The sequence below is a fragment of the Phyllostomus discolor genome, chromosome 2 (genome assembly GCF_004126475.2).
Source record: "Phyllostomus discolor isolate MPI-MPIP mPhyDis1 chromosome 2, mPhyDis1.pri.v3, whole genome shotgun sequence".
Lineage (NCBI taxonomy): Eukaryota > Metazoa > Chordata > Mammalia > Chiroptera > Phyllostomidae > Phyllostomus > Phyllostomus discolor.
The window spans coordinates 5,572,258-5,586,258 of record NC_040904.2 but is presented as its reverse complement, the minus strand read 5'-3'; the positions used below and the strand labels follow the sequence as shown (position 1 = coordinate 5,586,258).

At 54.0% G+C, this 14,001-nt stretch overlaps 1 protein-coding gene across 4 annotated transcripts in view; it reads left to right on the top strand.

The window, feature by feature from the left end:
- The window catches only part of ERG (ETS transcription factor ERG), a 223,214-nt gene that overhangs the window by 50,882 nt on the left and 158,331 nt on the right, over positions 1-14,001 (top strand). For 2 of the 4 annotated variants that reach the window (XM_028504517.2, XM_036017439.1), the window contains exon 1: positions 13,657-13,756. The exons of 1 other annotated variant lie outside the window; for it this stretch is intronic. The gene's annotated coding sequence lies outside the window, so the exon portion shown is untranslated. Of the gene's footprint in view, positions 1-13,656; positions 13,757-14,001 lie in introns of those variants that run through there. One more of the 4 variants, XM_036017438.1, reaches the window with a different exon arrangement.

Here is a 14,001-nt window from a genome sequence, read left to right as displayed (position 1 = left end):
GAGACCAGGGGGGCTGAGGCTGACTCTTGGCCCGATGGCTCCTGACACCCCCACCTACTCCCACCTGGCTCAGCTCCCGGTTTTCCCGCCGTGGCATCTGGGCACGAGAGACACCGGGTGTCTGTTTTTGGAGCGAGCTGGACGCGGTGGGGAGCAGCGCGCGGTGTAGCTTCGTTTCCCCAGCTCACTGCTCAAGCCCGAGCCCTTCCCCGCCTCCGTTCCGAGCCCCGTCGGGTGCCAGACGCTCCCTGTCACTGCCAGACACTAAGTCACAGTCGGATTTTCGAGTGTTGTTGAGACGTCCAGGTAAGTCCAATGCATGGAAGTCTGTTGTTCACCAGGCTGTGTGAAGATCCTTTGCTTTAGCCTGGCTGGCGTAGCTCAGTGGATTGAACGCCAGCCTGTGAACCAAAGCATCGCAGGTTCGATTCCCAGTCAGGGCACATGCATGGGTTGCAGGTCACGGCCCCCAGCAACTGCACATTGATGTTTCTCTCTGTCTCTTTCTTTCTCCCTCCCTTCTCTCTCTAAAAATAAATAAAATCTTTTTAAAAAAAAAAGATCCTTTGCTTTGTGAGCCTTTCTCAGAATTGCAAGCTCCTCTGGGTCCAGGGCTGGCTCCCTGTGTCCTCGCCTCACCCTTCCCCTCCTCCGTCCTCACTGACTGTTGTCCCCCGCCCTCCAGGGCCAGAGCAGGACGGGAGAGGACGGCAGGGGCCCCTGACAGGCTCCTGGCCCCCGCGCTGTGATTTGTGGGGCTGAGCTTCCGGCATTGGCTCTCCCTCACGGGGTGCCTGCCCCAGGGTTCCTGGAGGCTCTCGGAGGGGTGCCCCACTCTGGCTGTCCTTGGCACGGCGGTGTCCCATGTTGGCCCAACAGGGTTCCTGCCCTGTTGATCCGCTTGAGACACCCTCTCCCAGCATCTGCACCCTGGTTTACCTCCAGCCCCTTTCTCTCAGGGTTGACTTGCCCCCAGGGGGGTCTGGCCACCGTCCATCATGGCACTCGACGATGCTCAGGTCATTGAAGGCAGCCCAGCTTCCTCCCACCCCAGGGCCCTTCCTGCTCACCTGCTCTCAGGTGGCTCTGGGCTGCCCCTGGGATTCTTCGCCTGGGAGTCAGGCACCAGTCTCTGTGCCCTGGTGGCTTAGAGCTCTGGGGGACCCCGGGAAGCTCCCCAGATGCTTCTCCTGCAGCCCCCGCCGCCCACTGTGACCTCAGTGTGCGCGTGAGCGAGCCCTCATGCAGCTTCTCCATTTAAGTCCCTTTCCCTCCCGCCTTGGGGTGGGGAGAGCCACCACCCGGTCAGCGCCCAGCAACAACACTCCCCCTGAGGGAAGGCCAGTCTCCCTGACCTGCCTGTCGGGGTCCCCTTTCAGAGTTGGGGCCGCGAGAGCTGTGGGTGCCCTGGAGCCTCGCCCCCGAATTCCCCCAGCTGTAGGTGGAGGTGGGGGAGGCAGGTACCACCCAGAAGTCAGCAGCAGAGCCTGCCAGCCAGCTCTGTCCCGAGATAGGGAAGGGTCGGCTCCCACCCATGTCCGACTGCGTGTGGAGGTCCTGGGTCGCCTGCTCTCCGGGGCCTCCAAGACTTCATGTGGTCTAAGTTCTTGCCCGACCACATGATTTGATTATCCTGGGTTTTCCTTCATCGCTCTGGTGACATGATCTGTGTCCACTCAGCTTGCCCAGTTGGCGTGGACTCTGGGATGTGCCACCCATGCCCCCTCAGGAGCAGGGGACGCACTCTCTTGGGCTCCGAGAGCGTGGCTGGGAGACGCCTCAGCCGTCAGCCCTGGTTGCGGGGGGCCAGCTGTCCTGCCAAGGTCGTGCTCCTCCCCTGGGCTGCCAGTGACCCATCCAGGCAGGGGACCAGTCAGGTTCTCCCGAGAGGCAGGTCCGGGGGGAGGGTACAGGCATGTGTGTGTAGACATCTACCCTCACCTCCTTCTCTGATCTAATCACTCATCTCCGTGTCTGTTGTAATGATTTTATTTCAAGGGTTCGGTCCATGCAATTGCTGGGGCCTGGCCAGCAGGTCGGACACTCAGGCAAGAGGTGCTGCTGCGGTCTTGATTCCCAAGTGCGTGGGGCCCAGGGCAGGCAGCCTGGGCTTCGGACGGGGTTTCTGCGTCACGGTCTGGAGGCGGGATTCATTCTCCCCCCCGCAGTCTCAGGCTTTTGTATTTTTTTCTGTTACACTCTTCAAGTGATTCAGCAAGATCCCGGTGTGTTGGGGGGGAGGGTAACCTGCTTTACTTACAGTTCCCTGATGGCAGGTGCCAGCCACACCTCCGAGAACACCACGCCGACGGTACCTAGACTGGTGGGCTGTCACCTCTCGCCCTGTGTTCACGACACCCCGGGGGCGTCACTCATGCCCACGGGAGCCCCTCCCCTCTCAGGGACTTCTAACGGGTCATTATTAGTGCGCCTCCAGCGGACAAAGTATTTAAAATTCGCAAACAATGCCCCCAAACTTGTTGACGTCTCCGTAAACCGCTTCATGTCCCTTTCCGTGGGTTTCAACCGAAGAGAATTGTGGACCTCGGGAGAGGCCCCCAGTGGGAGGGACCCGTGGAAGGGCTCAGGGGAGCTGGCCTCCTGGTTGTGTCCCCTGCCACTGGGCCAGCGTGCGACGTTTGCTGCCCCAGGGGACGGTGTGGTTCATGGAATGGACAGAGGCTCCCCCCGGGGCGGGGAGGTGGCCATGCCGATGCAGACCGGGGTCTCACCCTACTGTCTCGTTCGTGGCAGCCTCCCACGCGGAGGGGACGGCCCTGTGCTGGTTGGTCGGCACGTCTTCTGCCTGTAGCAACGCCCCTCTTCCCGCCCCCTCTCCCGTGTGCGCTTGTGTTCTCCCTGCTTTTTACGAGGGCCAGCGCTGCCTTTTCCCGTCCCCCGGACCAACCCCCTTGCTTCCTCACGTTGGAGCTGCCACGTGTCCCTTATTCGAGATCGGAAAACCCCGGGCCACAGGCGTACTTTCCTGCAGGCCCTGCAGGCTCTTTGGGAGCCAGAGCCACAGGCTCGAACTTCTTCGTCGTCCACCACCCCTGGACACAGCTCTCTGCAGGGGTCGACCAGTTGATACTCAGCCAAGACGGGGTGGATAGAGAATTCTGGACGGACGGGATGCAGAGCCGGGCAGCCAGGGGCGTGCTTTAATGCTTGCGTCCTGAGTGTCGGCAGAGGGCCGCTGTGGCGAGGCTCATGGCCTTTACTGACAGTGCAGAGGAGCGAGACTGGGTCTCCATGTCGGAAGTGTGTCCCGTGACCATGAGGCGCGCCCTGCGCAGGTCTCTGCGTAGTCAAACGTCCATGGAGATGGAAAGCTGGCGGGCAGAGAATGACCCTCCTGACGAGTTCAAGGTCCTCTGAAATTTCTCGCCCAAGAGCATAGGGAAACCTTTCCTGGCTGGTGTTCTATAAATCTTTTTTGCAGGTTTTTTTTTTTGAACAACAGCATTAATGGCAGATAATGTTGAGATGTATCTGCATTATTAGAGAGTCTCAAGTATTTTTTTCTTTCTGCCTTTACGCTGGTAGATTTTCTTCCCCTAGGAAACCTTCTAACTCTCCCCAGCTGCCTCTGCACACTGTATTAGAAAAGTAAAGACATCTGCCTCCTACAAGCAGCAGAGTGAGGTTGAGAGAAGGAAGTTCTCCTGAAAATGATGATCTCTGGTCACCGAGCCCCCACCCGTGGTCTTGCCATCCACGTAGGTTGTCATTTTCGTCATGTTGTGGATCATGTTGCCACTCAGGAATTTCGAGTTTCTCGTTTATGATATTAAGGTATTAATACGCTAGTGATGAGCTTCACTGACAATCAGCTATTTTATTTTATTTTTAATTTTTTATATCCAAATATCTATTTAGATCTTTAATTACTAATTTAGTATTTTTTAAAAGATTTTATTTATTATTTTTTTAGAGAGGGAAGGAAGGGAGAAGTAGAGAGAGAGAGAAACATCAATGTGTGGTTGCTGGGGGCCGTGGCCTGCATCCCAGGAATGTACCCTGACTGGGAATCAAACCCGTGACACTTTGGTTCGCAGCCCGTGCTCAATCCACTGAGCTATGCCAGCCAGGGCTTGACAATCAGCTATTTTAATTGACAACCTCAAAAGCAACGATGTCTTATTAACAATGACTTAATTTTTTCCTGACTGGCGCTGTCAATTTAAAAATGTCAAACGGACCTCCGTGTTTGCCAGGATGGTTGTTGATGCATTTGCTGTCTTGCAGATTTGATCACAGGATCACGTCGAGGCAGAGTGGGTGGGAAGGTCAAATTTGTTTCCAGAACAGACTTCAGTATTCTGTCTTTAAAGATAGACCATATTTTGCCATGTGTAATGCACACTTTTTTTGCCCAAATTTTTTGAGGGGAGAATAAGGATGTGCATTATACACGAGCAGTACTAATTCCGTATCTATATAAATGTTTTCAATTCTTTTACGTATGTGTATGCATCGAAAGCATAACTCTAGAAAACAATCATGATATTTGCAGGCAAAATAATACCAAAAGCAAATATCTTGTTATAAGTAAATAAGTAATTGAATTAAAAAATTAAAACGAAGGATTTTTTTCCTGAAAGCCTGGGCCAGAACCATGGGTGTGCACTATACGTGGCAAAATACGGTATTTGTTTGATAGACGTTCTTAGAAATGCACAATGTCCCTTTAACCTGCGGCCGGCTTGTCAGTCTTCTGCAGTTATGAAACGACTAAATATTTATGTTTTTCCAGTTCAACTTGGGGGAAAAAAAGCCCTCTGGCTGATGTGTTTCTTGTAACAGAAGGCGCAGTGTCAAGGGGTATTTATAGTTGTTTTTCTCTTTCTCGATGTCACCAGCCTTTCAGACGCAGCCTGTTTTCCTTCTGATGTCTCGTTTCCGTTTCCGCCGGGGACCGCCAGGCCGACCGTGGGCCCGGCCGAGGGGCCGCGGAGCCGCTGGCTGCCGTGTGTTCTGTCCTGGTAGAAGTGGGCCCCCCCCCGCCTTGGCACTCAGGGCCGAGCCCGAGTGCTTCCACCTGCAGACCCCGAGCCGGGATGGGAGAGGGACCCGGGGTGATGGTCCCGCACCAGCATCGTGGCCTCCCTACGCTGGTGCCCGGAGGAGGTGAATGAGTGTCGGCCCTCGTGCCAGGGGAGAAGGAGCAGGAAGAGGCGTTGTGGATGGAGGTTGACTTCGTGTGTTGAAGGCAAAGAGATTGACCCTCAAAAACAAGATGAAATGGTATCTCGTTGTTTTTTTTAAAGCTCTTAAAAAAAGAGTTTATTTATTTTTAGAGAGGGGAAAGGAAGGAGAAAGAGAGGAAGAGAAACATCAATGTGTGCTTGACTCTTGCATGCCGCCTGCTGGGTACCTGGCCCACAACCCAGGCATGTGCCTTGACTGGGATTCGAACCAGCAACCTTTTGGATTGCAGGCTGGAACTCAATCCAGTGAGCCACACTGACCAGGGCAGTATTGCATTGTAGTTTTGACTTGTGTTGTCCTAATAGCTAGTGAAGCTGAGCATCTTTTCATGTATCTGATGGCCATTTGTATGTCTTCTTGGGAGAGGTGTCTGTCCAGGTCCTCTGCCCATTTTTAAAATTATTTAAAAAATTGTTTTAAAAAATGGACAGCAGTGTCTTTGTTTGGTATTGAGTTGTGTGACTTCGTTATGTATTTTCAATAGTAACCCCTCATCAGAGCTGTCGTTGACCAGCATCTTCTCCCACTGGGTGGGTGGCCATTTTTTTTGTTGTCGGTGGTTTCTTTGGCTGTGCAGTGGATGTTGAGAATATCTTGCTAAGCAAAATAAGTCAGAAAAAGTCAAGAACCATATGATTTTGCTTCTGCGGGACATAAAACTGAAAGTAATAAATGAACAAACCAGAAAAACAAACAAAAACACAGAGACACAGACAACAGTATGGCGGCTACCAGAGGGGAAGGGGGAGGGGGTGGTAAAGGGTACAGCCGGTCAAGTATATGGTGATGGAAGATGATTTGACCTTGGGAGGTGGGTGCACAGTGCCACATGCAGATGATGTCTCACGGGAATGTGCACTTTGAAACCTGTGTGATCTTATTATCTAATGTCACCCCAAATGAATTTCATTTAAAAAAAGAAATGACAGCAAACAACAACACAACAAAACGGACAGGAAGCCCCCCCCACCCCCCCGTCAAACAGCCAGCACGTGGCTCGGACATGATTCACGGAGACGCTTGCCGTTTTCCTCCAGCAAAAAACGGCTCTCGTTTATTTTTTTGCAACGTTTCTCTATGGCCAAGAGCAAAACCAGACCCTCTGGGAAGTCCTGCAAGGTTCCAGGGGCCGCCTCGCCGAGTTTCCTGAGTTACGGCGGAGGAGGAGGCGGTGGCGCGGTGATTTACAAGTGGAAACATACCTGCGAGCACACCGCGGTGTCAGATGGAAGGGAGATAGCGATAAACAACCCCCGTTCTGGGCTGCCGACCAGGTTCAGGGAGCGGACGGCTTCTGTGGAAGTGATTTAAGAGCACCCGGGCCTCCCCTCTTTTCTAGTTCTCGCCTCTCCCAGAAGAGACTCGTCACAGGGACCCAGCTCCCAGGGGAGCAGCTGCTCCTCCGGCCGGTCTCCCCAGGTCCTCTGCCGTCACACGCCTTCCCTCTGCGACGTGTCAGCCCCCTCCGAGCATCTCCATCCCGTTGTGCCTTCAGGGGCTGCAGCTGGTTCCTGGAAATTGGCCGTGATGGGAACTGTGACTCCGCAGAAATTGCTGAGTGCTTGCAGTCGGTTTCTCTGCGGAGAGCTGGTTGTTGAACATCCATCAGCACCCCCCCTCTGCTTGTGGCACGGGGGTCCCTCCCACGTGCCAGCGCCAGCACCAGCCCCGCCAACGGGCTGTCATCATGCCCTTCCCTCCGTCTCCTCCAGACGGGACTGTTCCGCTTCCTCTGTCTCTAGAATCTGTACGTCTTCCGCTGTGCCGGTGCCCTCTCGCCGACCTGTAAACACACCTGCTCTTCCCGTCCGTAACAAACAAGTAAGGCGAGCCTCGTTCTAACTGGACGGCAGACGGTTGGGGGGCAGCGAGGGCCCTGCAGCACCCCCAGCTGCCAGCACTGTCGGAGAGCAGCAGACATACAACAGGCGGTGGGCGGGAGAACGCGTCGGTGCTTTTCCCTTGAACGACGCTCCCCTCCCCGCTCTTTGCTGCTTAGCTCCTTGCACACGTGGCCTGCCTGCACCGACGGTCGGTCACACAGCCTCCCAGCCATGGACTGCTGAGCCCCTTGGAAACTGGCCTACTCTGGCCATGGTGCGGCCACGTTGTTGGAGGCCACCAAGAAGTGGTGACTTGCCAGATCCGGTGCCGGTTCTCAGTGTGTGCGGTTACTGGGTGCAGCTCTCAGGCGCGTTCGTCTCTCTGCAGATCAGGTTCTGTGAACCATTTCTGTCCCCCCGCATGTCCTGTCCTTGCCGGGCGTCCGGGACTTGGACCTTTCCTAGCCCTTCCTAACTCTCTTACTGCTCTTCCTCAGGTCCAGGGCTGTCCTGTTTTCTCCTTCAGCCTCCTGAAGAGTGCAGGCGCTGTCCTCAGTTGCCTTCTGCCCGCATGGCTCCCTCATGGGAATTGTTCTGCAGCAGCTGGTGGGCAAACGAGGTGGCGTTGGGTTGGTATTTGTGATTAGTTCTTTAACTCTGTCTCTCCCACTCAGCTCTGAAATCATGAGCAAAGCCCACCCCTAGTTAGTGCTTAACTTAGTAATTGGCACATGGAAGGTCCCCAGTCAGCTGGACAGATGGATGGATGGGTGATGGATGGATGGATTGAGGATGGATGGATGGATGGATGGAGGATGTAAGGAGGGTGGATGGATGGATGGATGGGTGGGTGGATGGGTGGGTGGTGGATGGATGATGGATATATGGATGGATGATGGATGGGTGATGGATGGATGGATGATGGGTGGATGGATTGAGGATGGATGGATTGAGGATGGATGGGTGGATGATATATGGGTGATGGATGCATGGATGGAGAGTGGATGGGGGATTGATGGATGCATGGATGGAGGGTGGATGGATGGGATGGATGGAGGATAGGTGAATGGGTGGGTGATGGATGGATGGATAGATGGAGGATGGATGGATGGATTGAGGATGGATGGATGGATGGATGGTGGATGGATGGATGGAGGATGGGTGGGTGATGGATGGTGGATGGATGGATGGAGGATGGATGGAGGGTGGATGGATGGATAGGTGTTGGATGGGCAGATGATGGAAACATGGATGGATGACAGATGGATTGAGGATGGAGGGTGGATGGAGGATGGATGGATGGATGATGGATGGATGGAGGATGGATGGATGGGTAATGGATGGGATGGATGGAGGATGGGTGAATGGGTGGGTGATGGATGGATGGATGGATGGATGGACGGATGAATGGAGGGTGGCTGGCTGGTTGGATTTGAAGGACAAGTTAGTTAGGTGTAGGTCATGGAAGGAAACAAATGGGGTCGAAGGACAGTTTGGGTTTCGATCACCGAAGGAGATCGAAGGAGCCCAGTACCAGCGGAACCCCTTCTTAATGATAGAGATGAGTCACTTCCCAACTCTGAGCTCGCACTCTGGGCCCTGTGCGGCCATAAGGACGAAAGCCACTCTCCCTACAGCGCGCCCTTTCCGAGTGCACTCTCTCACCCTCACACCGTGGCTCACTCATGTCCCTCCCCACTGCCACCTACTGAGTATGAAGTGCCCATCACCTGCTAATGCCCCCGGTGGGGGGAGGGGGGGCTTGGCTGTTCCCTGGTGCTGGGTGCAACTGCTGCCTCTCCCGTGCCTCTCTTACTACCCCCCTTCCCCCGAATTCTGCCCCCAGTCAGCTATTGAACTAGAAGTGGGATCCCCTGTCAAGCCCTTTGTTTATCGGTGGCAGATCCGATGTCCCCGTGAGTGCGGGATGCTCCACTGAATACCTGTCCAGATTGAGGCAGGTCACACATCTCGATAATAGTTGTTTGTTTCCTAAGTCTCCGATACAGTGTCATAAGCAGGAGGATTTATGGGCTGGACTAATTTCCGGCAGATCATGTTATTTTATATTTAGACCTGAAGAGCATCGTCAGCACGGCTGCCGGAGTTGGGCTGCAGGTGGCCAAGAGCCGGGAGTGACTCTTTTCACCATAGAGACTGGATGTGCGCATGCCCTCCCCCACCCCGGGCGGAGGGCTTCCTCCGTGCATTCCCAGACTCCCACAGGACGTGGGCTCCGTCCTCGGGCTGCCCCCGCCCACGGACCGGAGACGGCGGGCACAGTCCCACGTGCCGCCCGGGACGGTGTCACAGGACCGTTCCTTGTCGGCCCAGAGACCTCTCCCAGAAAGCCCTCCTGCTCACTCCCCCAGGGTTGGATGGGCCAGGATTCTTCGCATGCCCATCCCTAACCCAACTGGTGGCAAGAAGAAAGGGTGCCCCATGGTAGAATTTACCCCTGAGGTCAGGGCAGGGTCAGATTTCCCCCGGGCACTTTGGGGTGGGGGGGCTGCACCCTGGAACAAAATTGGGGTTCGCTCTGTAAGGTAGAAGGGGCCAGCCGGTTCTGTCTGTTGGCGTTGCCAGCTATGGGGGGCTATGAAAGGACAAACCGGTTCGTTCCTTTGTGACCGTGTTGACCATGACCCTGGGGACGGCTGCCGCCCCTCTGCCCCTGGCGCCCCCTCCGTCCATGTCTGGTGGGAAGGGAGCCTCTCACCACAGGCTGCTCTTGTTCATCCGAGACCCGGGCTGGTCCCCATCATGGAGGCAGCTCTTCAAGGCACCTACCCATCCAACTTCCAGGAGCCGACCTCACTGACGGGGTCACCGCCGTTGCCCACGAAGGTGGTCAGGAGCACCTGTGTGCCAGGAGCAGCGCCCCGGCCAGTGTGTTTGGGGGACAAGGAGGTCCTCAGGCCCTGCACATGGTGATGCCTCGCATCTCTCCCTGTGTGCCCTGGGAACGGTCACCACAGCATCTCACAGGGCCGGCGTTGCCCATCTGTCACCCACAGCCCATGGGGGAGCACACCGAAGCCGGGCAGGGAGCACAGCGGGCTACTGCTGGGCCACCTGGATGTGGCTGCGAGCCCAGGGCCTGTCTGCCGCACCACGGCCACTGCGGCACGTCACGCTCGCCCCTCAGGCGCGTCTTGCCGTTTCCCCCGACAGCGTTCCGATGATCACATGGCCCTTCTGCCTCTCACCGTGCAGAACACGGAGGCTCTTGGGGTCCCGGGGTGGGGGGTTTGCGGCCCTCAGCTGGGACAGGGCTGGGGTCTCTCACGGGTCACTTGGCTTTTTGACCTCTGCTTTTTGGGGGAGCAGGGGCTTTGGGGCTGGGCTGGGCAGTTTGCTCTCATACCAAAATTTTCAGATGCTTGAGTTTTTCTGAGTTGTTGACTCTGGTTTGCATCGTGTTCTGACCATTTGCTCTGATTGGGCCAGCGGGTACCTTGTGGGCCGGTGGCGTGCCTGTGTCTGGCAAAGCTTCCCCCCTGGACTTTGTGACATCGTTTTGGACCTTTGTGGCTCCTTGGCTGTGTTACGGATAATTTATGTTGTCAGATAAATGCCCTCTGGACAAATAAAATATTAATAATGCTCTAATGCTCATTTAAAAATACCCCTTGCACCTATTTAATAAAATCTTCTCTGGGCTTTACTCCTGTCTTTAAGTCAAGTCCAACAATGCAGTCATATATCAGATTATTCGTTTGGCCTAGTGGAGGTTTTGGCACAAAAATATACCTTGGAATGACATCGGATGGGAAATCTGAGCCCAGGCTTTGGGAACTCTGACTCCTTTTGCAGCAGTTGGAGACTCAGAAGCATTTAAACCACTTGTTCATGGAGAGCACGTGGCTAAGTGGCGATCGGCATGGCCTCTGACTTAGAGGGGAAGAAGTTGGGGAGCACGTCGTTAGCTCAGCACCTGAGCAGCCGCGCAGAGCATGATCTAACCCACCGTGGCCCTTCCCTTCCCCGCTGCGCCCCGTCACTGGGTACGGGACAGCGCTGCCCCAGAGGCCGGACAGGACAAGGCACCGTGGCTGTCAGGAAAATGTGTGTAGGGGACTCAGTGGTTATTGCGTAGTTTTCTCCTGTTCTTATTGAGGTATGATTGACATATAGCATCATCCCCTGGGCTGCCCCCAGCTGATGCCTGAAACCACAGGTAGGACCGAAGCCTGGACCGACTGTGTGTTTTCCTGTCACAGCCACCAATGACAAAGCTTCATTTCTAAGTTAGGTGCAGGAAGTGATTAGCAACAATAGCTCATAATAAAGTAGAGCAGCGACAACAAGGTACTGTCACAGAAGTGGTGTGAACATGGTCTCTCTCTCTGATAACCGATCTGATAACCCAGGTATCCCGGGTCCGGAGCCAGCGCTGGCGGCGGGGAGGGGGGCGCACACGCAGCTCCACAAAGGGGTGCTTCGCAGCCCGGGGAGGGGCACCGGAGCTGGATGGCGGGGGAGATCACCACCACACACAGAATGGGGAGCAATTTAAAACTCATGAGTTGTTCCTTTTTCCTTTCTGGAATTTTCCACTTAACAATTTTGGGCTGTGGTTGACCGTGGGTAACTGAAACCTTGGGAAGGGGAACCACGGGTAAGGGGGACTGTTGTATATTAGTTGCAGCTGTACAACGTCACGATCCGATATGGCGAATATTGCTCGATGATCACCGCGAGTCTAGTTAACACCCATCACCACACAGAGAGTTACAGACTTTATTTTTTTCCCGTGATGAGAACTCTTTTGTTTTTAAAGATTTTATTTATTTATTTTTTAGAGAGGGAAGGGAGGGAGAAAGAGAGAGAGAGAGAAACATCAATGTGCGGTTGCTGGGGGCCGTGGCCTGCAACCATGCATGTACCCTGACTGGGAATCGAACCTGCAACACTTTGGTTCTCAGCCCGCACCCAATCCACTGAGCTAGGCCAGCTAGGGCCGAGAACTCTTGACATCTATTCTCTTTAACAGCCTTGAGATGCACGGCGCAGTGCCATTACCTGGAGCCACCGTGCCGGCCGTTACTCCCCACGGCCTGTTTATTTGCAAGCGGAAATTTCACTCCCCCGCCACCCCACCCCCATCTCTGGCTGCCACAGATCTGTTCTCTGCATCTCTAAGGGTTTTCACTTTATTTTATTTTTTGGATTCCATACCCAAGTGAGATCAGAGGGTATTTACCTTTGTCTGACTTATTCACTCAGCATAATGCCCTCAGGGTCCATCCATGTTCTTGCAGGCAGCAAGATGTCCTTCTTTTTTACGGCTGCATACTATTCTCTTGTGTCTGTATGTGTGTGTATCCTCTTTATCCATTCATCTGTGGATAGGGGTTTGTTTCCATGTGTTGGCTATTGCTTCATTTTTTTTTCCTGACGATCAAGATGAGTATTCTTGGGTCTTAAAACTTGGAAAGGAGCCAAACCTATAAAGGAAAAAACAAGACACCCCTGTAATTCACCTTGGAAACACAAAGGTCGTTTCTGTTGGCGACTCCATGTTCTTCCTTTGGTCACCCTCCTTCTCTTTCTGCCTCCGCTTTTGTCTGCCATCCGTTTTGTGTTTTTTTGTTTGTTTGTTTTTTACAAGGCTGGAATCATGCTACATATACGGTTCTGTATCCTAACATGTAGTTCCCAAGAATTTGTGTTTTCCATGTCATAATAGATGCTTCGCGGTGGCCGTTGGGCCGTTTGGATGAAATGTCTCTATTCACGGCTCACAGCCTTGAGGCGGCGTGGGAGGGTCAGCCGGCTGTGGTCCGTTTGTAAAGGCTGAAACACTGCCCACGGCAAATATTGATTTTGATGCAACGCTCAAGACGTTTTCTAATGTGAAAATATTTTCAGCTGGAACCGTTGTCACTTGCAATTTGTCGCGTTGTGAGGGTTCTATTAAGGGCAATATTCTGGGGTTGGATATTTTCCTTGGAAAGCCGCACGGGCACGGAAATTCTCCTATCTCCCAGAAAACAGATCGGGTTTGAGAGCTGCGCCGACAGGCCTATTCTAGGAAAGATTTATTTTCTTTCTCTTTTTTTTTTCTTTCTTCGTCTGGTGCTGTTCTAACCTTTTAAAAAAATATGGGTTCCTCCCAGCATCCACACATTAAAAGGATGGTTTCTTTGCCGGGACGAAAACAATTGTTTAATTGCAGGCTCCGGGACGTTTAATAAACCCCATTACTCTTTGCTCTGGGCAGAGACAAGCGCTGAAAGGATGATCTGGGAAAACCATTATTACCGGAGCCGGGGGCTGTGGGGGAAGGAAAACATTTTCGAAATATTTCCTTTGCAAACGTGTGCGTGGGCTCCAGCCCGCCAGCCCGGGGCCTGGCCTCTTTCTCACTCCTGATGTCTGCTTCCTGAGGCTGAGCTCCCCTCCGAGGAATGTCCCCGCCCTTCCCCACTACCACCACCACCACCTCCCCTTTTAAGGGGAGCATTTTCACTCTGTACCCCCCCTTTTTCAAAGGATATTGAAAAATCACGTGTAAGGAATAGGGCTGGTCACGACACATCTAGTTGGTCCTCGGTATTAATATCTGGGGAAAAAACAAAACCAGGGTTGACTGTATTTACGTTCTGTTTCAGGTCGTCCCAAGACCCCTGAAGGCCCGAGGTCTGAAAGCCGTGTTGACCGACTCGAAACAAATGACTCGCAGAGAAAAAAGATGGCGGCGCCAAAGGCACCTGGAGGTAAAGCAGAGAGCTGGGCGATCCTCCCCTTCCCAGTTAGGGTTTTAAAAAAATATGTGATTATGTAGATATTCCGTGTCATCCATAGTTGGTATTTGTGGCCGCACACTTGCAAACCCCCTTCCCCGGACCGTGGGGTGTCCCTGGCCGGGCCCCGCCGGCCCCCGCTGGTTCTCTCTCCCAAACTCGCCGCCTCGCGCCCAGCGCCCCCTGCCGCTCCTGCCCGGCACTGCACCGCCGAGGTT